Source organism: Bemisia tabaci, chromosome 3 (assembly GCF_918797505.1).
Source record: "Bemisia tabaci chromosome 3, PGI_BMITA_v3".
Lineage (NCBI taxonomy): Eukaryota > Metazoa > Arthropoda > Insecta > Hemiptera > Aleyrodidae > Bemisia > Bemisia tabaci.
This window is the reverse complement of record NC_092795.1, coordinates 35,462,688-35,489,902: the sequence shown is the minus strand read 5'-3', so window position 1 is coordinate 35,489,902 and position 27,215 is coordinate 35,462,688. Positions and strand designations below refer to the sequence as shown.

The following is a 27,215-nucleotide window of genomic DNA, read 5'->3' as shown; positions in this document are numbered from 1 at the left end:
TGCCGGCTGCGGGCTTCTCGACAGCCCGTGCGCGAGACGGATGTTAATGTATTGCCATTCTCATTTCGTGTGGGTAAACTCCGAAAGTTCCGCGCGTTATGATACGCATTCTTCGGATTTTTTATGGTCGGCAAACGGCTACACGGCTCACGGTGGATCGAGTCAATAGGAGAGGTTGGACAAAATTTGGGAACTTTAAAGCATATAACTCCGTTCATGCAGAACTTTGAGGTTCTGAAGGTTCCATCGGTTTCCTCGTGAAATTTACTTCTGGAGACACCCTTTAAAATTCATTCTGTGACGGAATGAACATCAAAATATGCAGTTTTAGTCAAAAATGTCATTTCCGACCTCTCTGATCGACTCGATCTACTGTGTGGCTCGTCGGTTCAAGCGGAGCGTCTGGGAGACGGAAATATTTTGCGAGGGCAATTTTGTGCTCAGTGAAGAAATTACGACCGAGAAGTTTTGAACTTATTAGTTTTATGAACACGGGTACTCGGGCAGGGTGTTCCAGGGTTAAACAGCTCGACTGTAGAAGTGTGTTCCGTATACTGGAAAAAAAAAACACATTGGATAGTCCAGACTCTTAAAAACATCGACAAGAAAAAGTACCCTTGATTCCACCAGAATCTAGCTTATTTCAAGAACCAAGCCTCTTAATTTAAGCGGGTTTCGTTTCAATTCAAGCAAAAATCCGATTGAATCAAGGATATTTTTTCTTGTCAATGTTTTCAAGAGTCTGGACTCTAGATCCAATGTGTTTTTTTTCCAGTGTTTATTACTGCTGTGATGTTTTATTTTCCCCTAAACATTTCTCTATTCGGAGTTACGCTCCCTTTCTAATTTGTTGGATCACCTTTCACTCCGTATTTTGGCAGTGGTTACTCACTAAAATGAATGAAATACGACCGGCCACCTTACTTGAATCGAGTCGTGCAAAAACTGCCAATGTCCATTTTTCCAGTCGGGAGTTTTTTTTGGGTTAAATACTTTTCAGAGTTAAATGCAACCATGAAAGTGGTGTTGATACTTAAATTAGAGTTATCCGCATCCCAAAACAAGTATCGGCATCACTTTCATGATCGGTCAACTCTTGAAAAATATTATGAACATAAAAAAATTGTAAGCTGAAAAAATGGACACTGGCGGTTTCTGTACGACACGATTCAATTGTTGGTGCAGAATTCATCCATTAAATTGCTTCCACAGTATCGAAATCTTAAGTTGAAAGAGAAGACCTGAGAGTCTCAAATCTTTCAGGAAAAAAACTTAGTTCCCCTCTCTCCTTTGACCTCCTGGAAGCCAAGTTTTACCCTGGTTGTGGTCAACGGTATTACAGCTGAAATGGTCGATTGACAAAAGTGACACATGTCGGCTACTTAAGTGCAATATATGATAAAACAACGTAATTAGCATTTTTGAAAATTATAAACTGGGCACAAAACCATAATACCTCTGAACTCATTGATCATGGATGTCGTTCCCAGACTTTCATTATTTGGCACAGCTGCAGTTTTGAGTCATGAATATACGTACTTAATTAATTCACAATAATCAATCGTCTAGAAAGGGCCATTCTTGCTTTTTGATCCCAGATCTTGGTCAAGCTTTCATTTCTCTTGCACAGCATTGTTCCTCGCAAATTGAAGGCATACGTTTGATCTTGCGTCTACGATTGTAGATCTGATACGACGAAAACAGACCCTCTCCCCCATCGCGGGTCCCCTGCAGATTTCTCCGGTCAATATTTACAATCTCGAATAGAAATCAGTGGAATGAGATTCGTCACTGTCAAAGGTGTCGCCTCTGCTTCATGTCTCTTGCAGCGTTAATTTCATGTAGACAGTGTTGTCAGAGCTGCGGCGCGGTCTTCGAGGATACTTGTTATTTCGGACCAAACTACAGAGAATACACATGTGTTAGTTTGAAGTATTATATTAAACACAATGGTATTATCAAATTATGTAACATCTGGGAGTGTAAATTTTGTAAACTCTTTAGTACGGAGTTCACTTTACTTTATGAAGGTATACAAATAGTAAAAAAATTGGAGAAAGTAGAAATGGAGTTCCAAAATAAACTCTAATAAGATGCAAAACTAAGGAGGGGAGGGGATTTCAGCGAGGTAGATGCTTTTCAGATTCTTTGCTGTAGAATTATTGGCAGATCGCCACGATATAGCCTGTGATAGTGACCGCCAACAAAGCATTCTTCATGCACCAGCGGGCTGATTATTCAAATTGATCGACAAAGCTATAGACAAAGAAGACATAGGGAGTATGGAGCGATCTTATTGGTTGAAATCGGTGGTTCCTATCTACAAAGGGAGAAAATGATAGACTAACTGTCGGGTTTCTCGTGGGTTGCCGTTAGTTAGTCTATTACCTACCTCCTTTTATCCGTTGCAACAACCCGTTTCCACCTATAGGATCTCTCCATATCTCTCTTGTTTCTTTTGTCCATAGATTTGTCTATCAATTTGAATAATCGGCCCGCTGGGCAGAGCACTCTCCGCCGCACTCCTCAAGTTTGCTCCGAAACTTACCACCATTTATTTTGAATATCTAATTCCAGTTTCCCAATCTAGCACCTTCTTAGGCAACCTATCATCCTAAGGATAATAGGATGATAGGTTGCCTAAGAAGGTGCTAGATTGGGTTCTTCCTGGGAGAAGACGTAGGGGACGCCCAGCAAAATCGTGGATTGGTGGCATTCAAGATGAAATCACAAGATGCCATTTACCAGATGACCTCTGGATCGATAGGCAAGGATGGCGATTAGGTGTCGCAGAGCGCCCGAGTGCGCTGTAAAGCGACTGGAATGTGTGTATGTAATTCCACTTTCTGAAATTTTTTCGCGAGGATTCTTCCTCAGAATATACAAAGCGAAAATTTCTATGAAAAATTGTTGAATTCATTGACGAAACAGCAGCAGGTTTTACACAAACTGATTGCGGTGGACACCACGGTTCGTAAGACAGTTTTTGTTGAAGTTTTTTTTAGTCAACGTGCGTTAAAATTTCAGCATAAAGTTGAAAATCTCAATACAGAGGAGAAAAAGCTCATATGAGCATAATTTTTCTTGTTTTCATTTTTTTCTGTTTGGTGCAACACTATAGTTACGACCATTCAGGAAGGCAGCTGTAGACGCGTTTCGGCTTAGTTGGGCCAATCCTCAGAAGGGACCTTTTCCCTCTGTATTAAAATTTTCAGCTCTATGCTGAAATTTTAACGCTCGTTGGCTTAAAACCTCCAGAAAAAACTGTCTTACAACCAGTTTTCATTCCAAAAAGCTTTTTCCTTTTGCTGTCAAAATGTTTTGTGGAATATTTTCAATGCCTTAAACGTTCAAACACATGTCACTACCGATGAACTTGAAGTAACAGCTGGTTCGGTACGGAGGTTTCTGGCATGACAACATGGCAGTGCCTGGTGTCCATTTTTCATTTAAGCCGTTGCAGTATTGCTCGGTTGACACCAACACTATACATGGAGTGCCACGATCCACGCATTTATCGGCATTTTAATTAGCCACGTAGGGGCAGTTTTTAGTTGCCACGTTTGTCTGCGCAATACAACGGTGGTAGTTTGTAAATGTCAGATGTACTTTTTGTTTTAACGCTAATACCCGAAAATACCGAGCAAATCGGGGGATGTTCGCCCAATATGACGGTAATTGAAACGCTGCTGGGTGTTTAAAGAACATTTCTTGGTCGCAATGTCTCAGAATCTCCGCTAATGTTTCATCCTTTATAATTAAAGCAAATGTATATAATTTCTTGTAACTTGTATTAAATATTCTTTATAATTTTACAGTGCTGAAAATGTGAAATTCCAGAAAATTGACCCAATAGCTTTTTCTCCAAAATTAAAAATTGCAGTGGAGATTCTAAAACACCGCATCCAAGAAATGTCCCTTCTGAATCCAACGCCTCAATTTTTACTCGCAATTCACCTGTTATTAGTCTCTTTTAAGCCTGAATCCTCTCGTACAGGCTTACGAAAAGTAAGAAATTGAATCCTGGTTTCTATTTTTAAATACCTGTATTTAGTTTTCAAACTACGTGGAGTTAAAATACGACGATCAAGGGGTTCATAGAAATTTGAATCCGTGGAGTTTGGAGTGAAAAGTATTTTAATATTGTTCTCCTTAAACTCAATTTAAGGTATAAGAATAAATTGATTAATAACTAAAATAAAGGGAGTAGGTAACCTATAGTATCAATAGAAAATTAGACGTTCAGTAATGTTTTGCATCACATCTCTCACTGTTTCGGAAAGTGTTTCTTAATATATTAAATTTGCTTTCAGAAAGAAAAGACAAATTAATCCTTTAAAAATATCCCATGTTACGCGTAAAGGAAGTTACTTACCCAAAAAGTGGATGGTTCATTTTCTTGTATATTAAGTTTGGCAACAACGAGGCCCTCTGTTTGCCTGTCATCCGAGAATTGAAGAAAGGAATTAATTTTATGCAAAGCTGACAGGAGACAGTGCTGGCGTTCATTTCAGTGTCACCTGGGGTTTCAAATTGAGTGGAAACTCAAATATAAGAGTAGACATCCTGGAGTCACGTTGGAATCAGTCACATTTTTGTGTCTCGGCGTAGCCGGTGCAGCTCGTATGATTAAATTCTCCATTTTATCACTTCCTACAAAGAATTAACTTATTTGTGTATTTTAATAGAGAATCTGGTCAACGATGACTGAAACAAGACTAATTTTATTCACTTGAGTTGATTGACCTCGGAGACTCCAAGTTTCCTGAAAGTAACGCCTTAAGTGATTATCACCTTATCTTATCAATGTATTTCATTATGCTCTTTAAATGTTTTTGTACACTGAAAAAAATAGTTCTGTTCATAGGACTCCATCAGTTTTTTTGTAACAGTCACAGAAGCTTCCGTTATGAAGACAGATTACTCGACTGTTCCCACGACCGAAGTTCTGTTCTCACAACAGAAAAATTCTGTAAGTGTGACAAAGAAACTGCAGGAGCCCTGTGAACAGAGGGTTCTGTCGCCAGCACCATCTATTATTTTCTGTGTACGATACGATACGGCGCAACAAAGTACCTTTCATGGGATTTGCTGTAAAATTCATCCAGCAAAGAGGGTTATTCAAAATCGGCGATTTTACCCTACGCTTGGATTTTGCCCGGAGTTGGATATGTTGTTCCCTATCACAAGACACGCCTTTTTCCGGCATTGGCAAGTTCACCCGAAATTTTTCCCGCGCGCTACAGCGTTGCCAAGTTGAAAACAGGCAAATTGCGTAAGTGGCATCAAAATTGAGCTATGAAGTTGCGGTTTTAACGAAAATTCTCTAAAAATTACGCACTTTTAGGAAATGACCATGTTTTTAATGTCGCATTAATTTTAACATGCATTATTGCCAAATTTCCGATTTTTAAATTCGACAAATGTTACATATCCGCAAATACCCAAAAAGGCTATCTTCAAATTTGAATAAAAAGTTGTCTAATCGATAGTTCGTTTGATTCCGCATCCATCGATATATTATAGCTCGCTGGGAAACTTTTGGTTCGCGAGATATCATCATTTTTGTGAACAGCTTTATGGAGCGACGACGCTTTTTGAGTCCGGGCGGATAGAAATTTTAGCCTCCAAAAACACCGGGTAGCATTAATTCCATGGTTTCCTATGTAATTTTTGGCGCTGAATCCGAATTTGACCATTTCATAAAAAAATTGTCACCAAGATGTTGCCAAATTTGGCAAAAATTGCTTAAAATCGGCCTTTTTGGCGGATTATAGCCTGTGACTTGCCAGGAGTTGATCAGACGACAAAATTGGTTATTTCCACAGTTAAAACTCGTTAAACTATCTACAAGCTGAGTCAAATTCTTTCTGCTCACGGTAAAATTAAACGCGCGACAAGCAGCAAACTGAAAAAAAGACACCAAAATTGGCGCTTTTTGCGGTTTTTGTCGTAAGTTTCTTGTTTTCCGATTAAGAGAATGTTTCTTAGGAAAATCTGAATTACGCCGAGTGTAACGACAAACTATTGTATTGTTACATAATATGTAGATAAAGAGCCGCTTTAACAGCGGTCTCTCGGGCCCCGCGACGCCTAACCGCCATAGTCCCTTGTCCACCCACAGGTCCTCAGTAATTTGGAGCGCCCTTGTTCCTTTTTAAGCCCCTTATTGTCCTTTCCTGGGCGTCTTCTTCAGTTTGGTGTCGTTACTTTTTTCTATTAAACTCCATTATCTCAGAATTATAAAATAAAATTGTATACTAAATATAGGGTAATGAATAATAACGGTCAAATACCGCCAAAATTCAACGATTTGTACGTAATTTTGGCAATATTGCAATGCGTCTTGTCTTGTTTTAATGAAGTCAGTCTGAGGAGTACATTTTATTCATTAATTTTTAGCAGAAAATTTTCCATTATTGTTTCAAAATGTGGTTTATTGACACGATTCGATAAAACTCACTATTTTATGAATTTTTCCTCTCTGAACTAAATACCCTAGTTATTAGTATATATCTAAGTTGAAAATTAAATTATTCTACAGAAGTGTATTATTTTGCAAGAGAGATACATTTATAAAATTTAAAAATAAGAGGTGAACAAAGAATATAGGACAATAATATCGAAAAAACCAGCGAAAATTAAAGTATTTTGTTTAAGCTTGGCAACATTGGAATATGTTCGATCTTATTTTATTGTTCAATTTTATTAAATTCTGCTCATGTTGTTCATTAGTATAGTCAAGAAACATTCTCTTAATCGGAAAACAAGAAACTTACGACAAAAACCGCAAAAAGCGCCAATTTTGGTGTCTTTTTTTCAGTTTGCTGCTTGTCGCGCGTTTAATTTTACCGTGAGCAGAAAGAATTTGACTCAGCTTGTAGATAGTTTAACGAGTTTTAACTGTGGAAATAACCAATTTTGTCGTCTGATCAACTCCTGGCAAGTCACAGGCTATAATCCGCCAAAAAGGCCGATTTTAAGCAATTTTTGCCAAATTTGGCAACATCTTGGTGACAATTTTTTTATGAAATGGTCAAATTCGGATTCAGCGCCAAAAATTACATAGGAAACCATGGAATTAATGCTACCCGGTGTTTTTGGAGGCTAAAATTTCTATCCGCCCGGACTCAAAAAGCGTCGTCAATCCATAAAGCTGTTCACAAAAATGATGATATCTCGCGAACCAAAAGTTTCCCAGCGAGCTATAATATATCGATGGATGCGGAATCAAACGAACTATCGATTAGACAACTTTTTATTCAAATTTGAAGATAGCCTTTTTGGGTATTTGCGGATATGTAACATTTGTCGAATTTAAAAATCGGAAATTTGGCAATAATGCATGTTAAAATTAATGCGACATTAAAAACATGGTCATTTCCTAAAAGTGCGTAATTTTTAGAGAATTTTCGTTAAAACCGCAACTTCGTAGCTCAATTTTGATGCCACTTACGCAATTTGCCTGTTTTCAACTTGGCAACGCTGTAGCGCGCGGGAAAAATTTCGGGTGAAATTGCCAATGCCGGAAAAAGGCGTGTCTTGTGATAGGGAACAACATATCCAACTCCGGGCAAAATCCAAGCGTAGGGTAAAATCGCCGATTTTGAATAACCCTCTTTTGAAAAATAACCTGTATAAAAATTGGATTTGTAAGGTATATTTTGCTAAGTTTTGGGGAACCAAAACAAGTACGTTTTTTTCATCGCAAACCTGCGTCATTGAGCTCTCTACGTATGTTCATCTATCAATTATTGTAGTCTATAATATTTGCTACTATTAGCAAATTATATTTATCGTCGTACTGTATACCTTATTTGTTATAATAATAATCGCTGTTAACCAGAAAATTTCATGTTGTACCTTCATTTGATTTGTTTTTCATTTTTGTTTTAGGTAAGTCTGGCTTATGAATTTGGAGCAATGACGACACACCGTCATGAATGTGAGTTAATTATATTTGAATGACTTTCGTTCCTGCAGTTAGTTACACGTCTGGAAGATGGGCAATCTTCAGATGGATAGTAAAATGCATGATTTCTGCAACTTTTTTCGTTTAAAAGCAGCGTATTTCAATGCTGTCATTTCATCAGCGAATATTCTAGGCAAAGGAACAGCACCGCAACCATTTCTTAAGTGTGCAATGTGGCACATATCTTTGAAATATTTTATTTGTTAAATGTCATCTGGATTTTCCGCTTTGCAAATATCATCACGTGTTTGAACCGAAGCCACAAGCTTGGTATAAACTAATTTTTGCGCATTAGCGTTGGGTCTCAGGAGTGCGGGACGAAAAGAAAGTCAAGCTCCATTATTGAAAGTAATTAGCGTGCGCAGAAGTGAGTGCTTTGAAAGCCCGCGAAAGAGTATTGCGCAATTGTACTCGCATATGAGATACGTTCATAGATGCCAAACCTTTGCGCTTCAAAAGCATCCACTGCATACTATAGACATTTTACAAAAACTTTTCAAAGAAGCTCTGTATTATGTATACGACGAATATTGATTTTGTTACTTGCTCTTATAATACTTAATAACCTGTGGTGTACCAAAAAGCTTGAACCAATGTTGAAGATATATCTCTTTTAAGATTGAAAATTTTGCCGAATAATGTATGTGCGCTACTTTTTGCAGTTATATCCCACCTCTTATATTTTCATATAATGCACATAGGAAGGTTATCTGTTTGGCATTTCTACTTTCACGCATAAGTGCATTTCCGTTCAAAATCTTTACGGAATTGAAGTAACCACGCATGGAGTTTATTTCCATTCAATCAATGGGATCTTGGTTGAGACAAGATAAAATGAAGTATTGGTTAAACCTAAAGCGAATTTCAAGTGAAAACATGTTTTCATGCAACCCAATATTTTTCACGTAAGTCAGTATTGAAATTTAATGATGACAAACTTCGAATTTTCACTCTGGGACGGCAGTTTTGATATCCCTCAGTTTCCGGTAGTAAGCAAACTAATCACAAACATAAACTGAGTGTCATTGATGTTACAAGCTCCCTTGAAAGAGATTGTTATCGTGATTTTAAACAAACTTTCCCACCTTTCGACAACTCTCGAATTGGCTACGCTGCATGCACGAGATTTATCACTCAAACGTTTGAGGCTCTTGGCTTTGCACCGCACTTGTGAGAGACATGCAAAGTTCACTCTAGTTCAGATGCAATCTGAGATGCCAGATGGTTTGGAGAGTGTTATACGCATTACTTTAAGCTGCAGCTTACTGCGCTTGGTGCAGCAAGACAATGAATTGCAATGGTGAAATGATAGTAATTAAGTTGAACTAATAAGTCTTGGTCGCATTTATTTTTAATCGATCTGAAAGAAACAAGGACATGCGTCCGTCAAAAACAAATTGCAATTGAGGCGAGTAGAACCAAAACTGACAATCTCCATTGCCCTGTCTAGAAATTTTGCAATCATAATAATTTTCTGCGAGGAGCAACCAAAAGTTCTCGCTGTTTTTAATATTTCCTCAAATTTTCTCGCTTGGTAGCAGACAATATGCAAGAAAACATGAACATGGAGGCTTTCTTGTTCTTTCAATTTTAAAATTATAATGATCGCACGATTTTTAGACAGGTAAATGGAGGTTGCCGGTTTTGGTTCTAGGCGTCTCAATGAAGCTTATGCAAGCAAAGTTTTGAATTAGGTTTGTAAGTTAATTATGTGATTACCTGAAAAAAGACGTAAGCGATCTTTTGAGTTCAGGCAGCTTTTATTTTTCAAAAAACACAGTATTCCCTCAGATATGAAGATTTATAAATCTTACTGACTTCTATACGTAGAGAAATAAGAATATGATAAATTTAACCATTCCATTTTTGTTTCGGGGGGGGGGGGGGGGGTTATAGGCAGAGAAAGTGGTTTTAGTAATAATATTAATGGTAGCAGCGCAGCGGCGTTCTTTGACCAAATATTTTTTGGATGCACTATTGACACGAAAAAGTTATGCATGGAGGATGACGCACATTGCAAGTTTGCCTTCAACTTTTGACGTGGGCCAGAAAAATCTTCCACACAACAATCTGTTAATCCGAGGATCTACATGCGTCTTGTAGTGTTTACAAAACTTTTCTGGCAGCGTGGCAGTGAACTCGACTAAAGTTCATCTAACAATTTCATCAATTTAATATCAATACACTTCAGGGGTTAAAGTGTGTTAACAATGAGGATAAATCTATGAGGTGTACTTCTTGGCGAAAAAAATAAAATAAAAAAATAATCAAATTTTCATCTATTTTAACGGAGCTATTTATTCATCATCCAAACTGAATGTAATCCGTCAAAGCCTCTTCTATTTGTAAGCGGTTTACCCCGCATTTTGTTCATCTCCGACATGGATAGCAACTGCACTCAAAAGGAGAAGTATTCTACACTTATTTACACGCTGAAGATAGTATACGCGGGACATGCTGGCAACTACTCAACTACTACTTAGATTTTGTGCTAATTACTTCGTATAGTCGGGGTTCTCAGTTTACGACTGCACGGGCGAACTGCACTTGCGCCCAATGCGTCTCGACCAACTTTGCCATATTGGAAAATATTTGGGCATTTGTTTTAACGCAAATCGGAATATTCATAAAAGCAGATATACACTGGAAAAAAAGTCGCTTGGATCTAGAGTTCAAACTCTTGAAAACATTGACAAGAAAAAATACTCTTGATTCAATCAGATTTTTGCTTAAATCAAGAACCAAACCTCCTAATTTAAGCGGAATTCCTTTTGATTCAAGCAAAAATCCGATTGAATCGAGAGTATTTTTTCTTGTCATTGTTTTCAAGATTCTGGGCTCTAGATCCAAGCTACTTTTTTTCCAGTGTATTTGTAAAACCCAGTTCAAATAAATTCCCGCAATCGTGGAAGCAATGCACATCGCGCACTGAGGTATCATGGATTCATTATCAAGAGAAAATAGCTTCCTTTGCAATTCTTCATAACAGCGAAATAAATAATAACTGTCGTGACAAAGGAGCGAATTTTTCCGCTGAGTAAAATTCCGATTATGACGGCGAAAAACTTTTCAATATTTTATCGTAATGACTAGATTTTTTTCCGTTTGCTAGGTTCCACCGATTTCCATCTCGGCCAGCCGCTATATCGTTTAATTTCCTGAATTTGCTCGTAAGTTGGAAACATTGAGAAGAATTTCTTGAAGTCTTAGGGCACACACATGGATTGCAAAATATAATGATGTATCGCAACTTTTAAGAAACAAGAGTCGTTCATTAACGGATACAGCTTAACAATTCTATTCTAGAGCGGAAAAAATAACTGATTTTCATGTGATCTTGCGCCGTCGTCAGACGGTATTTTAACGTTGAATGACGGCAGGTTCTCCCAGGTATGCGTCATATCGCTTAAAGTTTTATTGGACATGCGGGCGTTTTTATTTCCTGACTGCATCGTGAAATTTGCCTCATTGGTCACTGCAATCCAGGTTCACGTGAGGTTAAGTCAGGAACTTTCGCTGCCTATTTTTTGCGCCTCTATCGAGAGATGTCACTACTGCCACGGTGTCACTATGCTTGAGAGCGTATTGCTATCTTCATACATAACTTAGTCCGGTAAAATTTTATACGCGTACACTGCGCACATGTACGTATATCTGGAATGTTGACCATTGAGCAATTGTTGATCATAGGAAAAAGCTAACTAAACCTTAACCACACCTAAAAATTAGTATTTTAACCCCTTTTGATGATACATGTGATGTAATATGTATACCTGGTTCGTTGATCCACTTTGTTAATCCTCATAAGATCAATACGTACGACCAACATTCTAGGTATCAATATCTGCGCGTATACTAAGTGTATTACTCGTAAGCTTCAATTTCTTGTATTTCTTTTTCCCTGTTTCTTTTTCAAATCTTTTGTCTCATAATAGCCACAGCGGCGTTGAAAATACAGAATGAAATTTTTAGTTTGAAAATTTTCACAAATGTTTCATTTGTTTTACTAAATACTGCTCAATTCCATTGCGCGTGATTTTTAGAAAATATAGTCTAAAAACGAAGAAAAACAAACAATATATGTTGAGAAAAAACGATAGTTAGGCCTTCTTTGGATAGTGAAATGTGACAGGAGATATGTAACGTCGTAAATCAATACATGTGGTTTTGTAATTTCACCTTTACCATCGAATTTTTCTCCGTTTCCTTCAGTGCTACAGCCAATAGAAGCGCTAAAGGAGGCAAAAATCATCACGACGCCTAGATACAACTATTCGTGCTCCATGGATGCGCGTGTTGCATGAAAAAAATTGAAGGCGCCCTGGTTTTATTTGCTCGCACCGAAATGCGCGCAGCAAGAGCGCTTAATTTATTCTTTCCTCATCTTTTTTGGATTTCTTTTTCTCCTTCTTTCCACTCCTTTGTCCTTCTCTCTCCTTTTTGTTCCACGTTGGTTTCATCAAATAGTCACTAATGGCACACACGTCTAATTATACGTCGTCAGATCACTTTTGCAAATAATTTAAAGATATTCAAGGCAGCTCGGTTTTCTTGCAAGCATAAAGCGTCTCAACTTTTTCTTGCATCCTCGCTTAAATTCACGGAAAAAAAAATTGCTGATTCAACAATTCAATTGCTAAAATCAGTGAGTGCAATGTTTCAACGCAGATTTTACAACTAAAAAATGCTACTTTAACCACATTGTAAACTAATTTAACCACGGGGGTGGTTAAAGTAGCATTTTTTTGTTGTAAAATCTGCGTTGAAACATTGCACTCACTGATTTTAGCAATTGAATTGCTGAATCAGCCATTCTTTTTTTTTCCGTGTTAAACTGAAATATGATTTTTTTTTCAAAGTCGAGCACTTCACCAGTCCTAACGTTTGTTACAGTTGCGCCCCTGTAGTGGAAACAATCGCAAAGTAGGTTAACTTGCGCTCATCAAACCTTTTATATCCCCGTTCGCACTGAAAAATGAGCCAACAAAGCCGCCTCTCGTTACTTCAACTGGGTCACTTCCACGTTAACTTACCTTTTGGGCGCAAACGTAACGACCGAAACTCGTCGTTAACGTCCGAGTGGAAGCGTCTAATCCGGGCTTAGGATGCGCCTGCGTCCCGAGTGACCATGCCCTGCTCGTCCGTTACTAATCTAATGAAGCAATTACTCGCCCCTAAAAGCGCCCGGACTCACGCCTGCCCGAAACAATGGTGCCCGCACTTGAGCATACGTAAACGCGCTTGCGCAAAAGGCGGTTGAGGAGTTGACTGATGTAATCCGGTGGCGTTACCGTTTTCGGAGCTGATGACACAGTGGCCTGGAGTTCGGTGGTCCTGGATGAGCCGCCATACTCAAAGATCAGCAGTGGAGCGTGAAATCTCATGCCATAATCGTATGATAATAAAGGTCTTAACCGTACAGTAGCATCGATTATTCGATGCATTGTGGCGGAGGTCTTTGCCAGGGGCCGAATTTTGTCGGCTCTTTTACGCGGAGACGCGAAATTCGTTGATGAGTCCAAACCGCACCACCAACCAATCAGAAGCGCGAAGACAGACTTAAGTGCGGTCGAGACTCGTCTTAAGCATATTGTAGTACGGTGAAAGGACCGGCAAAATTCGGCCCCGCATAATGAAAATAACGGATTATCGAGACCACCAAAAAAAACTGAAGGTGAAGATAACAATCAAAATAGCGCAAATTCTGAGCGAATTTGGAAAGAATAACTAACAATCTAATAGCGAACGCGCATACTTTACACGAATGATCAGATTTTCCATATAGATTGAAATTCCTGGATTTTATTAAATTGCTACGAATTTTGAATTAATTATCACTGTCTGCTGTTTGCAGACTCATGTAAAACCATGTTAGCTCATTGAGTGATTAGTTTTCTCCCAACTCGGTACACTTTCATCACTGAACAATAATCACTATTGAACGAGGCATGCTTGTCCCCACGATCTGAAACGTTCAAGAATGTAACATAATTACATGCGAATATACGTAGTGACGATCGTTAGTCACAATGAAATCATCTCGGATAAAATGTTTATGATTCGATAATACCAGACAACAAATGAGCTCAAAATGCAATAATTATTATTTTGAAACAAAAGCACATATTTTTTATTATCTTGGACGCAATCCGGTCGGTTCCACCGAGCGGTGCATCGCCCGAAACCGGTTTCATTGATCCCAAGCTCGAATATTTAAATGACGAACCATTTCGAGTAGCGGTTGGGTCATGAGAAGTGTTTGAGGAGATGAGGACGATCCACTTGACAAAATGCTGATCCCACTGATTGTGCAACCGCTGACCACCAGCTTCAGCCATCAAAAGCCAGGGCGCGCTGTCAACTTATCGGCCTTGCGCCTCATCTCTCTAATTGCCGGTAATGATTAAGACGTCCCGGCGACGGTGTGGGACTTCCTTACTTGCATTGCTCCACGGTAATTGGAGAGTAGTATTAATTGATGAACGATAGACAACGCCTAATTTGCGTCCATCCACACATATAATTTCAACTTTTAGCTTTGGGTCCGTCTTAACGAGGCAATCAATAGTCTGATTCACAAGGATTTTTCTGAGGAATTTTGAAAGGTAAAATAATGTGTTGCTTTGCTTGGTCTGGAATCACATAGTTTCAAGTTTTGTTCTTTTACATATGAGGACTTATCTGTCCGCATTCAAAAAACTGTTTTGGCATCGAGAAAATTTTGAGAAAATACTTGAGATGTGATCTTCGAGATCTGTACATTATGCTAGAGTCAAACATATTAAATTTTTGTGTGAACAAAACAGTTTTTTAGCGTGTTTCGAAAAGGTAATTTTTCACATCCGCTATTGTTACAGATAAGTCCTCATATATCATTAACCTCATGATGAGGCAATGCTTACACCCAAGTAAGCGGGAAATAACCACTCCATTTTTTATTTTTAATTTTTTTTTTTTTTATTCATTTAACGAGTCGGGACTGGTATTTATCCCGTTTAATCATGTATTTCTGCTCTAAAATATTTGAAGTAAAAACCGCCAAAGCAGCATCGATTTTTTCAATGGATTAAAATGGAGGATAAACATTGTTGCGAACTTGGAAAATCGCCACTGGTTTTAAGGAATAGATTCTCGTGAAAAAACTATTACTACCATACTTTCGTGCTATAAGGAAAAGCGCCGTACGAACCTTAAGACGTTGCCGAATTTCCTTTGATTACACGCAAATCTCTTGATATACTTGTGAATATTTGTCGTGCAATTTTTCAGATATTGTATTCGCAATTTCATCTAAAGCTCTCGGAAATTTCAAAGAATAATATTCATAAATTTCCTACAAAATGAACATATTATCGATGGAAATTCGGAAACTCTCGCATGTTCATACGGCGTTCTTCCTTAACGCGGCACCATAGTGAAAGCTCCTTTACTGACTTATGGGCAAAGTCTAGATGTATGAATTTTTCGAATAATTTTCAAGCTATGCAAGGAATGACCGTAGATCATAGTTCAAGAAGCCACTCGTACTTCTCCGGCGCTTCCCCGGTTAATGTCCTCGCTGCTGGATTCGAATGCGGAAGTGGAGAAAGTCGAGAGCGCGTGCTTTTTGCAAGGGCGGAAGAAGGTCGAGGGTCAGCAGGGACCCATGCTCGTGAATTGGTGACTAATTAACCGGGGAGTGATTGCAAGAAAGTCGCAAAAAAACCACGCCACGTCACTCAATGAAAAAATGCCCGTTGTAAAAATTACCGGACTTTCGACGTATAGAGCTTCATGATAGCGAATTTCAAGTAAATCACGTAACTTTTTTACGGTTTTTGCCCACCTCCCCCTCATCATCCGCGAACATGTACGTAACTGAAACCGAGACTAGTCCGCATGAATTATACGTAATGCTTAGTAAACATCTACCTACCCAAAGTTGCGTTGGTTGAAATCCTGCCTTACACTTTTCACTTTTTTTTTCTTTTTTTACTCTCACTTCACATTTCTCATCACATTCAGTAAGATAAAAACAGGCTCAAAATATCGTACTTGTATTTACACCCAAAAATGTCTGAAAGGACGACTTTATGACAGTGAGGCAGCAGCTTTCAAAGCTTCAGAGGCGGCGTTGAAGAGCATGCCAAAAATTGGCTTTTTATTCGTACTTTTTAAGTGGCAAGAAATGTTAGATGATTCAGCCGTTTCTTTTCAAGGGTAATATCTTGAACGACTTAAGTCCAAGAACTTGCAGTTTTCACTATAATAAACCATTTTTTAAAAACAGTCCAAGTCTTTGAACAGTCCTCGTGGTAACAGAAGTATTGTTAATTGGAAACACCTCGGAAGTAATTTTGTATTTAATTTTTTTATTATTTTTTAATCAATTTCGCTTTAAAGGGAATACTTTAAACGAAAGTCCAAAAACTTTACTTCAATAAACCATTTTTTAACCAAAGTCCCAGACTTCGAACGGCCCTCGTGGTAACAGGAAAATTTTTACTCAGAAATACCACGGAGGTAATTTCTTCGGACGTCTGCACTGAAAAAAAAGTGGAAGTGGGATTGACCATAATGGTATAGTAAAAAAAAATATGGTGATAAAAAGCCAAATAATGGTCGATTTAAGCATCTAGATGAAAGTGAGAATCATACTCGATATAAAAATTACCATACCCGGATTGTAAATATCAGTTAGGTGTGTCTGTCCATCGTTTAGGTATTTCTCACCATCAGCTGGGTATTTTTTACCATACGATGAGTTAAAAGTATGGAATAACATGGTAACACTTGCGTTTGATATCTGTAGGCATCTGTATGCGACTGGTCATGGTGTTGGTAGGTTAAATTTACCATACTGGTATAGTCAGCGTGGTGAGAGCTCCCGCTTGACTGCGCTGCGGTCTGTGGTCCGCCATTTTTCGTTTGTCTGTTTGTCAGTTATAAATTTATCACGTTGAGGGTCGGAGTCCGTGGCTGTGTTTTATTGATCCATATTAATCCATGTGAATCCACGCGTAATTTGCCCAAATTTGTGTTCGAATTGTCCCTAAAGCTACCGTCTTCTCTTCGAATCTATCTATATTGATCTGCCACATACATTTTCTGAGATTTTTTCGTTATTCGTATCGACCAATTTCTGGAGGTTAGGAGTTGCTACAATGAATCTGGCTTGCAAAGTGAAGGAATCCTGAAAATTTGAAAACCTTCGCAAAGTTGTTCTGCAATCCAGTGAATATCGGTTCTGTGTAAAGTCATTTCGAAAACATAAAAGTGCGGAAGTAATTTGAAAATAATCGACTAGAAGTGATTTTTGAATACTTCGTTCGTAGGTATATCTATATTCTTGTTAAAATTTTCGAAGCTCAACATACTCAGATGAAGAGACAAATGTGCGTGGGATTGATGTTTAACTGTAACTTTAAGCAAAATTTGGCAGCTTCTGCCCCACCGTGAACCGTGCGATTGGATTTTCATGTAGTGTCTTTTTGTGGGTATATTTTGAACTATCTATTTATTATATGCAATTAAATTTTCCGTGGATCTGATTTAGTCTGTAAATGATACCTTAACGCGAATAACAAGTATGGTTTTGGTATCATTTACTTGAAATCAGTGAAGCAATTATCTGCTATTTCTCGTTGAAACTGTCTTTAACTGCCATTGATTGTGTATGTAACGGAATTTCTAAAAGTAAGATGTAAGTAAAATATCCACGACTTTCATCAAAAGCATTTAATAATATAAGATGAGTGGATTTTAGAATCTACAAGGTTTGTCGCAGCATCTGGATGCTTGAAATTACCATACTAGTCAGTCGGGAACGCCACACTGGCACTGTGTCGCATAGTGTCAGCCGTATCGTGTTATTTACCATACCGGTATATTGGTAACTATGCTGCAGCTTCACTGTGTAAAAAATCAAGTAGACAGTATGGTAAATAACACCCAAACTCTGGTAAATCCCACCGATTATTTTTTTCAGTGTGAGGCTAGTTGGACTTGTTTCTGCCAAACGGAACTATGTGTATTAAGACATGAGCCCTGAGACCCATAGAAATATATGCACAACAAGGCTCATGTCATAATGCACATAGTTCCGTTCGGCAGATATACGTCCAGTTAATCCTATCAATCTACAATTTTGTTGGTACAAAAGCCGGTTTAAACTCTGAATTGAATTTATTTAATGTCTTAAATGCATATGACTCAACAATTTGTATTGATGATGAACCGTTAGATGATAGAGAGCATTTACCAATATTGTCGCAGTTACCTGCTGGTCGATCGTTGAATCGTTATCAAATGACCGTTATCGATACACTGCATCGTGAAGATAGGGAGTTATCGATCAAACTCATTCGATAACGATTCGACAATCGACCCGCGGAGGAGTGATGACGCTCGGCGATATTAGCGTAACATCTCAATCGCTAAGATTTAACGATCGATGAAGCAACTTTTGCAAGACCCCTCTTCTTCGACCGAGATCGTTCCTCGTTTTTAGTGAAACCAATCGTAACATCAGGAATGGGAATAAAAGCGTGGATAATTGTGTCAGGGGCTCAACGTCTTCCATTTCGTTGGTCACTTCAACGTTGTCGTATTTACTATCAAAAATAGTGAGATTATTCAATACTATCTTTTTCATTAACATTTTTTCAGGAGGCTGAAAGTGGCTGAAATATGATTCAGTGAATCGTATTTTCAAACGGTAGCCTTTAAGGCTGTAATTAATGTAACTTATGTTTAGAGGAAAGAACTTTTTTGTAAAAAATATTAAATACGGTTTAATCATTGAGACACTTAACTCAGGAAGATCATTGTTGAAATCACTCCTTGAAAAAATGTATTTTAGAAGAAGAACGGTCAAAAAAGGGAGCATGCAGGATGAGCATTTTTACGGAAAATTCATGTTAATCGCCTTTGCATAAATTATGACGAAAATATATACCTCTTTTAAAGTATATTTTATAAGCTATTTAAACAAATAGTTTTTGTTAGATGAAGTTTTATTTATGTTCATTATTGTGTTTCGTCCTGGGCACTGAGAGGCTAGTTCATAGTTAACATCGGAATAACATGCAAATTAAATGCATGAAGTTTTATTTATGTTTCTTATTGTGTTATGTCCTGAGCACTGAGAGGCTAGTTAAGTATAACATCCGAATAACATGCAAATCATAATTGCATGCGATGATACATTTCATTTCTCAATGGGAAGTTTTGGCGAAGTTTTTAAGGAGTCTCCGCTTGATTTCGCAGAATTACATCAAGTTTTAATTCTGGGAAAATCTGTGGCATAGCCATTTTTTTCATAGTCAGAGAGAGCGTTTTTTCTTTCTTTTTTACATGTGAAGAAAAAAAAATAGTAGAAGAAGAAAAAACTTTGACGCTTTTTCAAGTCTGTTGGGGCAAACACAGGCAACCTGGTAAAGTTCAGCCGGTGAATTAGCACCTATTAAGAGTTCAAACAGCGGTTGTTAATATGTATATGGTTCGACTCCATCGTAAAAAAGAATGTAGATAATGTTTAACCTTGGGTTATGGTCACTTTTACGGCTCCAGATTCGCACGAATTCCTACTCGATGAAACCTAAACGGGCGCCCGGGCGGGTCAAGTCAGGTTTGAGCCCACTCTTATTAGAGCCTTAGGTTATACCTGAAAAGGTATTTATAATAAGTTCATTAAATGTTCTGAAAAATTTACGTCCAAATTTAGCAAATTTTTTCTATTCAATTTGTTGCAACTGAAACTCACACACCAAATAACCCTGCTCCCCCTTCCCCATAATTAGCATGATGAGCTGAACACTCACGGAGACTGGAATAAGATGTCTGGCACTCTTGCACACTGAAAAAAAAAGTTAGGTTGTATAAACTGAGCGTTGGTTGTTCCATATTATATCAAAGAAACTCTCATATCAAGTAACTGCAGGTTTGAGTCGTCGTGGGATGAGCTTATTTTTACGAGGTGCCTTAACATCGGAGGCCATTCACACCTGTGAAAAAATTAACGGTACGAAGAAAGGATTGATGAACTTCGGTTACATGAAATGAAAGTTCGGTTGGACGAAGCGAATAGTTGTGATGATATGGTACACGGAACGTTCAGTTCATGTGATCGAAATTTTTATTTTTCAGTGTAAGACCTTCAAACGTTGCAATATAATTAATGGCCTCTGTGGCTTTTCTTCCATTTTGGGCGCTTCTGGGTACCAGATGCGCCCTTTCCAGCCGTTCGACTCCCCCCATGTAACATGTACTATACTACATACCGTTTTGCCTTATGGGTAATGACGCCATTCTAGTACACCCGGGAAAATTTGATTTTTTTCTGCATCTGGTATTCGTAAAAGTTTTCGTGAAATGTTTTGCTTTTAAGCATAACAATCTCGCAAGGACGTATTACCTGGTTAAACTATTTTGGGGCTTCGTTATGCTTAAATGCCTCATATTCAAGGTTGTAGTTTCAGATTGATTCGAAAAAATCACGAACAGTCACGTGATCTCTTCATTTTAGTGACGTATTACTGTGCTATTTTGTGATTGGTTCATTTTCTCGGCGCAGCATCGTCAAGCGTCAGCTGTTTGCGGCTCTGGGTTGAAGGTTTAAGGTTCAAGATGGTGATGTTAGAATAAACTAAATACCTTACCTTTCTATTAACCTCCTTTCCCACTCATGTTCATTAAATTCTAATTTGTTATCCTGTCTATAGATGGCTGTAGGTTCCTCTCTTGGAATATAAGCCAATAAACCATCAGAAGAAGAAGAAGAAGGTTTAAGGTTATGTCAGAGAGAATAGAAAGTTAGAGGCCCGACTCGATGCTAGGTAATTGAAACAGATGCGCTCGCAGCGCGCTCGCTGGCAACGTACGCAACTACTATTTTCTATTGTTTTCCAGAGACTAGCGGCGGGTATGTTGCTGCCGGACCACCTTCACGTAGGCAATTTGTTATACATCGTCCGTCCGCAATACTCTCGCTTGGCCGTATGAAAACGTTCCTCGCATGCGCAGTGTTAAAGAAGCGCCCTCCAACGCTTAGGCGTTGGAACTGCTTGTTTTCCTTTTTACCATTTTATTTCGATGACCGAATTTTATTAAAAATGGAACATGCCTTCATCCCTGTCTCTTGCATCGTTTACAATTTTTAATAAAAGGTTAACTTCTTTTAACGGGATTATAATGAAATCGATTTGAATAAAAACGTAATGTTCAAGGATATTATCGGGTTGTCTCGGGATTGGGCCGTTTCGATCCATCCGAAGTGGATTCCAAATCAGATTCCCACGATGGTTGTAACCATCAGTTGCCTCATTGGAGACTCGGTTACTACGAGATGCACCACATTTATCTAAGAGGGGGGAAAAAATATGAGAAAGGAATTAAGTGCTCGAAATCTGCTCGTCGCGTCGTGAAAGCTCGGCCGAGGATTTTTCTCATTTTTTGCACAATAACTCGGTCACGATTCCAAGCAGGTACCGCACGGGCCTTCACAAGGTTGTCCTATTTTACTGATCGGTCGAAATATCTTTTGATGAGAGGTGAAGTTTTGCCCTAATCCTCATGATTCTTCTATCCTTTAATCTTTCCGTCGTGTGAGACGTCTTCCTATCGTCAGAAGTTCTGTAAAAGTTCATAATCTTGGATAAATCCCAGGAAAATAGGGCTACAAAAGAGATACGTGCGGAAGCACAAATCATTCCACGGATCAAACCTTTCATACAACTTTCGTTAGTTAGTGTTTTGGGCTACTGCTTTTTTGGCTCAAAGATGCGAAAAATCAGTAGGAATAATTGGAGAAAAAAGAGTTCTTCTTTGCTTTCTCGCACCTGTAGCGAATAAAATCACATGCCAACCAATCGCGCATAACTTCAAAAGTTTACTAATATTAACAGGATGATTAATCAAAAAGTGAGAAAACTTACCCTTCGGATCCCCGGCGGTTGAAGTCAACATTTTTTAAAGCTTCGCTGTTATTTTTAATAGTTTCTTTGACATGCTCGCGTTGGACTTTTTTTATTTTTAGCATACGCTCCAACTCAAACTTGAAAATAGTGCGATTATTATCCTTGCTATTATTTTGAAAGCAAATACAGTCACGCTAAAATATTAATATGTAATTTTTAACGTGCTTTGTTCGGGAAAATAATTATGAGACGTCTTATTTTATATAACCACAGTGGAAAACACAATGTTAAATAATATGGATAAGAATTCAGGAATTTCTTTTTTTTCCTCTCAAATAGTAGTTCTTTTAAACTCAATGAAAGAATCTAGCTCGTTTTGCATCATTCAGAAATATGGAACTATCATATTTATATCATGCTTCAGAGTGGCAACATTGGAGCCCTTGCTCAGCAAAATCACCAGCCAGCCAGCGCACCGATCATTTTTTTCTCCTAATGATATTGACTTTGTCTCGGACCGGGTCGTGTTTTTGGGTTTTCGCTCAAAATGAGGGAGCAATATGGACCATTAAGAGAACATCGAGAGGATGGAAGGTTATTGTTCTTAATATTTCGTGCACGACACTCGCGACTCGCCGCAGTTCACAGTTGTGGTTGTGGCTTTTGCCTGGCGCCTTGCAGCAGCATGACATTGCAATTGGTTTAGTGCATTGTCGGATTCCACAGTTTTAAGGAATGCAGCTTTGACCCAATTCTACTGTTTTTTCTCTCTCTCTTTTTTTCTCCTGCCGAATGGATAACTGTTCTGGAGGAAAGGCACACAAAAACTATCCGTGATAATTTTTGGGAGAGTGCGTTTTTTCCTGATGACGAATACCTTCGTTCTTTTCCCGAACGCGTTTCTGTGTTTCCATCGAGTCCTTTAAATTTTAATTAGGCTTTGCATCTATAATTGTATACAAAGTAAACACAAAAACAAAAGTTGAGCTGTTAGCCGACTTTATAAAAATGATATGCAATAATTCATTGCGACTCAGGCCGAAAAAAAAAAAAAAAAACATCGTGCAAGAGGATGTTATTAGATATAACGAATATTAAAATATATTTACATCGCACCTTGCACATTGTTTTTTTATTAAAGCATGGCCACAGTCGCAATTATTGCATATTATTTTTGTAAAGTCGACTAATAGCTCAACTTTTGTTTCTGCATTATGAGCAGCCGAAAACCAAAAAATCAAAATAAACACTGTGGCAAGTAATTTCAAGTGAAATTCAATAGGTAATTAAGAAAAATTGTCTCTCAACGGTTTTATAATTTTTGACTCTCCTTTAATACTTAAATACAATTTGACTTACTTTCACATAAAGGAACTATCATGATCGCAATACTGCTAATAAGACTGTGCAACTTTTTTATACCTTAGAATAGAGATACTCCTAATCTTACTTCCTCCGTCATTCAAATGTCTATCCCCTCTCCAATACTCCACGCTTCACACATTTCAGGAGAATATTTGGAATTCCTACGATAATAGAAGACTTGGCTCTTTTGATTACGCAGAATTACTCACGCGTGTCCGTTTACAAAGACAAGCTGTCTCCGCAACTCATGCTGAGTAATTTTATAAAACGTTTGTTTTATGACAAGACAATGAAATAATCTCTATATAATAGAGCGTAGAATAAAGCACCTTGCCTGTACCTCAGACCATGCCAAATTCTTCGAGGGAAATTAATACCTCTTTGGATTCATCCTGAATACATTATGTGTATCCATACGCAACGATTATCGAATTGGCAATCTCATCTACGCGCATACAGAGCGTCGCGCAGCGGTATGTGACGCACGTGCCGAAAATGACTTAATTATTCGGAATCGGAGTATACTATATTGATGAATATATTCTTGATAAATATATTCCAAGGCACTGGTCCTGTAGGTATTGGTCAATCTGATTTTCCTCCCCGCCAAAACTGAATAGCACCTCATTGTTCCGGCCTAACTGCTCCACCTGTCTTTGTATGTCTTGTCGCGTAATTGCGAAAATTGCGAATCACACTCCGTTTAATGACATTTAATTCCTGCCGCGTTGTCAAGTTTTGCCTCTTTTTCTTACAATATAATTTAGTCATTCCACGAAGTTCCTGCGTCAGAGATAGAGAGTGTAGATGATATTAATCGGTGTCTAAAAATTGTCATCCATGGTCCAGGTCCTATATCCGGTGTAGTTGAAATCTTGAAGACAAGGTCCATTTTTCAACATCAACATACTTCCAGAATTTAGATTTTATAATAATATCAGTTGCGCCCACCCCGTATCTCCACCTATCCTCAAAAAAAAGAAAGGAAAGAAATAAAAACGTAACTAAATGTTGTCAACTTTTTTCTCTCGATGGAGTCGTATTGTTTCTCCTCGACACCTCGAAGTGCCAAGCTTGTTTCAAAAAGTAGGTATTACTGTTCAGGGTGTCTACAAGTCCGGGATTTCCGGCAATAGTGCGAAATTCTTAAGGGCGGTCCGGAAGTACTGAAAAGTGCGGAAATTCTGCAAGGAGGTCCGGAATTTTCGTCAGTTTTGTCGCAATTTAAGCGCGAAATTCAAATTTTTGAAGTTTTTTCGAATTTCGTCAATTGGAGGCATTGAAAAAGAAGTGAAATTTTCTGTCGAGGAGGTACTGAATTTCTTGGGAATGTACTGAAAAAGTACCGTCAAAGTACTGATTTTTAGCCAGCGTGTTTTAGTAGACACCCTGCTGTTGATTAACATCAAGACTGCCGTTCGTACCCGCTTCATCGGGCTTCTTCGCGCCGCGCAGTGGGTCGAGTCAATTGGAGAGGTCGGACCTAAAATGTTTAACTAAAACTGCAAAATTTGATGTTCATTTCGTCACATTTCAAATTTCAAGGGGTGCTTCTAGAAGAAAATTTTACGAGGCAACCAATGGAACCACTTTTAGAACCTCAAAGTTTTGTATAAACGGAGTTATAGGCGTTTAAAGTTTCCTAATTTTATCCGACCTCTGTTGTTGACTCGATCCACCGCGCGCCGGCGCACGGGGCTGCGATCAATTATTCGTTTCCCATATCGGCGGTTGCATGAACGGCCGGAATCGGGAATTCGGGCCCATTGTTTTGCTGGCCACCGTTTTGAATTATGATGGCCGGCCGCGGTTTCCACGTTTCGGACGATTTTTGTCACTAATTAAAGCCGCGCGGCCGATGGCGAATATGATATTCGCGTCGCGGGACGCGGGTCCAGGCCCGGGCTCCGGAATCGGTGTCGTAATTGTTTGGTGTTCGAATTGCTCTGCGGTTGCATGTAGTTTTGGATTGCGATCGGACCCTATTGTTCTTTTCTGACTGCATTTTTGTCTAGCTCAGGTGGGGAGGGAAATTAAGCACTTACCGTATTGTAAGCCTCTCGAATCAAACACGGAGAAAAAAAATGGATTGCACTCAGCAGAAACGTATCAGCCACACCAGCGCACTGGAAAAAAAACACATTGGATCTAGAGTCCAGACTCTTGAAAACATTGACAAGAAAAAGGACTCTTGATTCAATTAGATTTAAGCTTAAATCAAAAGGAAATCCGCTCAAAGTAAGAGGCTTGGTTCTTGATTTAAGCTTAAATCTGATTGAATCAAGAGTATTTTATCTTGTCGATGTTCTTAAGAGTCTGGGATCTAGATCCAATGTGTTTCTTTTTTCCAGTGCGATCGCCAAATTGAACCGGTCAATTTAATGTCTTACGAGAGGACGTTAGTGCGGATTTCTTTGAAAACTTCCCCCGTAGTATGCAGAAAATGCATTGAATTTTGCACCAAAATCCGCGCAACTGTTCTAATGTACTGAATTAAACTGCCCAATTATATTTGGACTGCGTTTAACAGAAAGGAACCAAGCCACATCGGCTGTTGCCACATTTAACTGAGGAATTTAATTTTCTACAAGAGGACATTTGTGCGAATTTTTTTGAAAATTTTAGGGGATCTGCCTTGTAACATGCAGAAAATTCACTGAAATTTTCAAACAAATCCACTTCACCGTTTTCACGTAATAAATTAAATTACCCAGCTAAATTTGGCAATTGCTGATGTAGATTGGTTCCTTTCTGCTTAAAGCGGTCCATTTGGCAATATTTGATGGTGGCTTGACGTGCTCCAAATTTGCTCTGAATTTATTCACTCTTTTCTTTACGTTAGGACTGCGGCTGCTTTTGCTGTTGGCAATAATTTCGACTTAACGTAAACACGATCTTCTTATCTCTCTATTGTACATGCAAAATAACACTTATATTTATGGCCCTCCTTTAAAATGAATCCATTAGCGTTCGTAATGTTTATTATAGTTCGCAGAATATTTAAGTATTTTATCGATTAATATGTTTTAAAAAATCAAGTTTAAGAACCTGATTGAACTGATGTATTTATATATGCCCCTTTCTAAATGGATGAGGTGAAAATCCCATCACCGCGTCGTGTAAGCTTTCGATCAGAAATGATTTTGAAGTGGTGGCGATGAAAAATTTTCAAATTTTGAATTTTATTCCTAAATGATCCGTAATCATATGCCAATATACCAGCGACTGATAACTTTGTGTAATGCCACCATGCTTGAGGATGTTGTCAATGTACAACATTTTCAAAATACTCTCCTTTTATCAGTCAAAATAGAAATGTCTCTCCCAAAAAAGGGGGAGAATGCGAAATAAAAATCACCTAACGTACTAATCGTTGAAAAACTAAGGTAAAGTTTTGTGGCAGACTTGATCAATGTTATCATTATATTGTAATCTTTATGTGACATACATTCTAATGCAATTGTACTGTGTTTCATGGACTGTGCAATTTAAGCAGTTAAAAATATGTTCTGAGAATGTCCTCTTCTGTGAATTCAACGATTTCAAGGAATCTTTAATGAGTGTTCCTAGGTTTTCTAAAATGATTTTCTTTTTACCCACTGTGTCAGAATAAAGGATGATCACCCATTTTGTACACGCATATTCACAACAACGATTTAGATTTATTTAGGAGATGATTGTCTTTAAAAGGAGCTGTTGTGAGTGTTTGAGGGACTACGGTTTACTTTCCGGTATGATGCAAGACGCAGTTATTTAAATACGCTCATGTGCCTCTGGTCGTTCAAAACAGCTTATACTTGTCATTTCCGACCGAAGCAACCAGTTTTCTTAATTGTCAAAAAATGACCACGACAAGGCATCTCGGGTCTAAAATCGCCTTATAATCGCCGCCATTTGCATCTGAGTCATGTCATAATTTAGTCATTAAGGTCTGCAATACGACATCTACTTCACTCTGAATATGTTAGTGTTAACGGTCGCTC

At 38.3% G+C, this 27,215-nt stretch overlaps 2 protein-coding genes across 3 annotated transcripts in view; both read left to right on the top strand.

Moving 5' to 3' along the window:
* The window catches only part of LOC109043431 (uncharacterized), a 272,968-nt gene that overhangs the window by 175,451 nt on the left and 70,302 nt on the right, over positions 1-27,215 (top strand). The gene's annotated exons all lie outside the window — the stretch shown is intronic.
* LOC140224244 (uncharacterized) overlaps positions 1-27,215 on the top strand; it is a 148,978-nt gene that overhangs the window by 121,137 nt on the left and 626 nt on the right. The window lies entirely within an intron of this gene.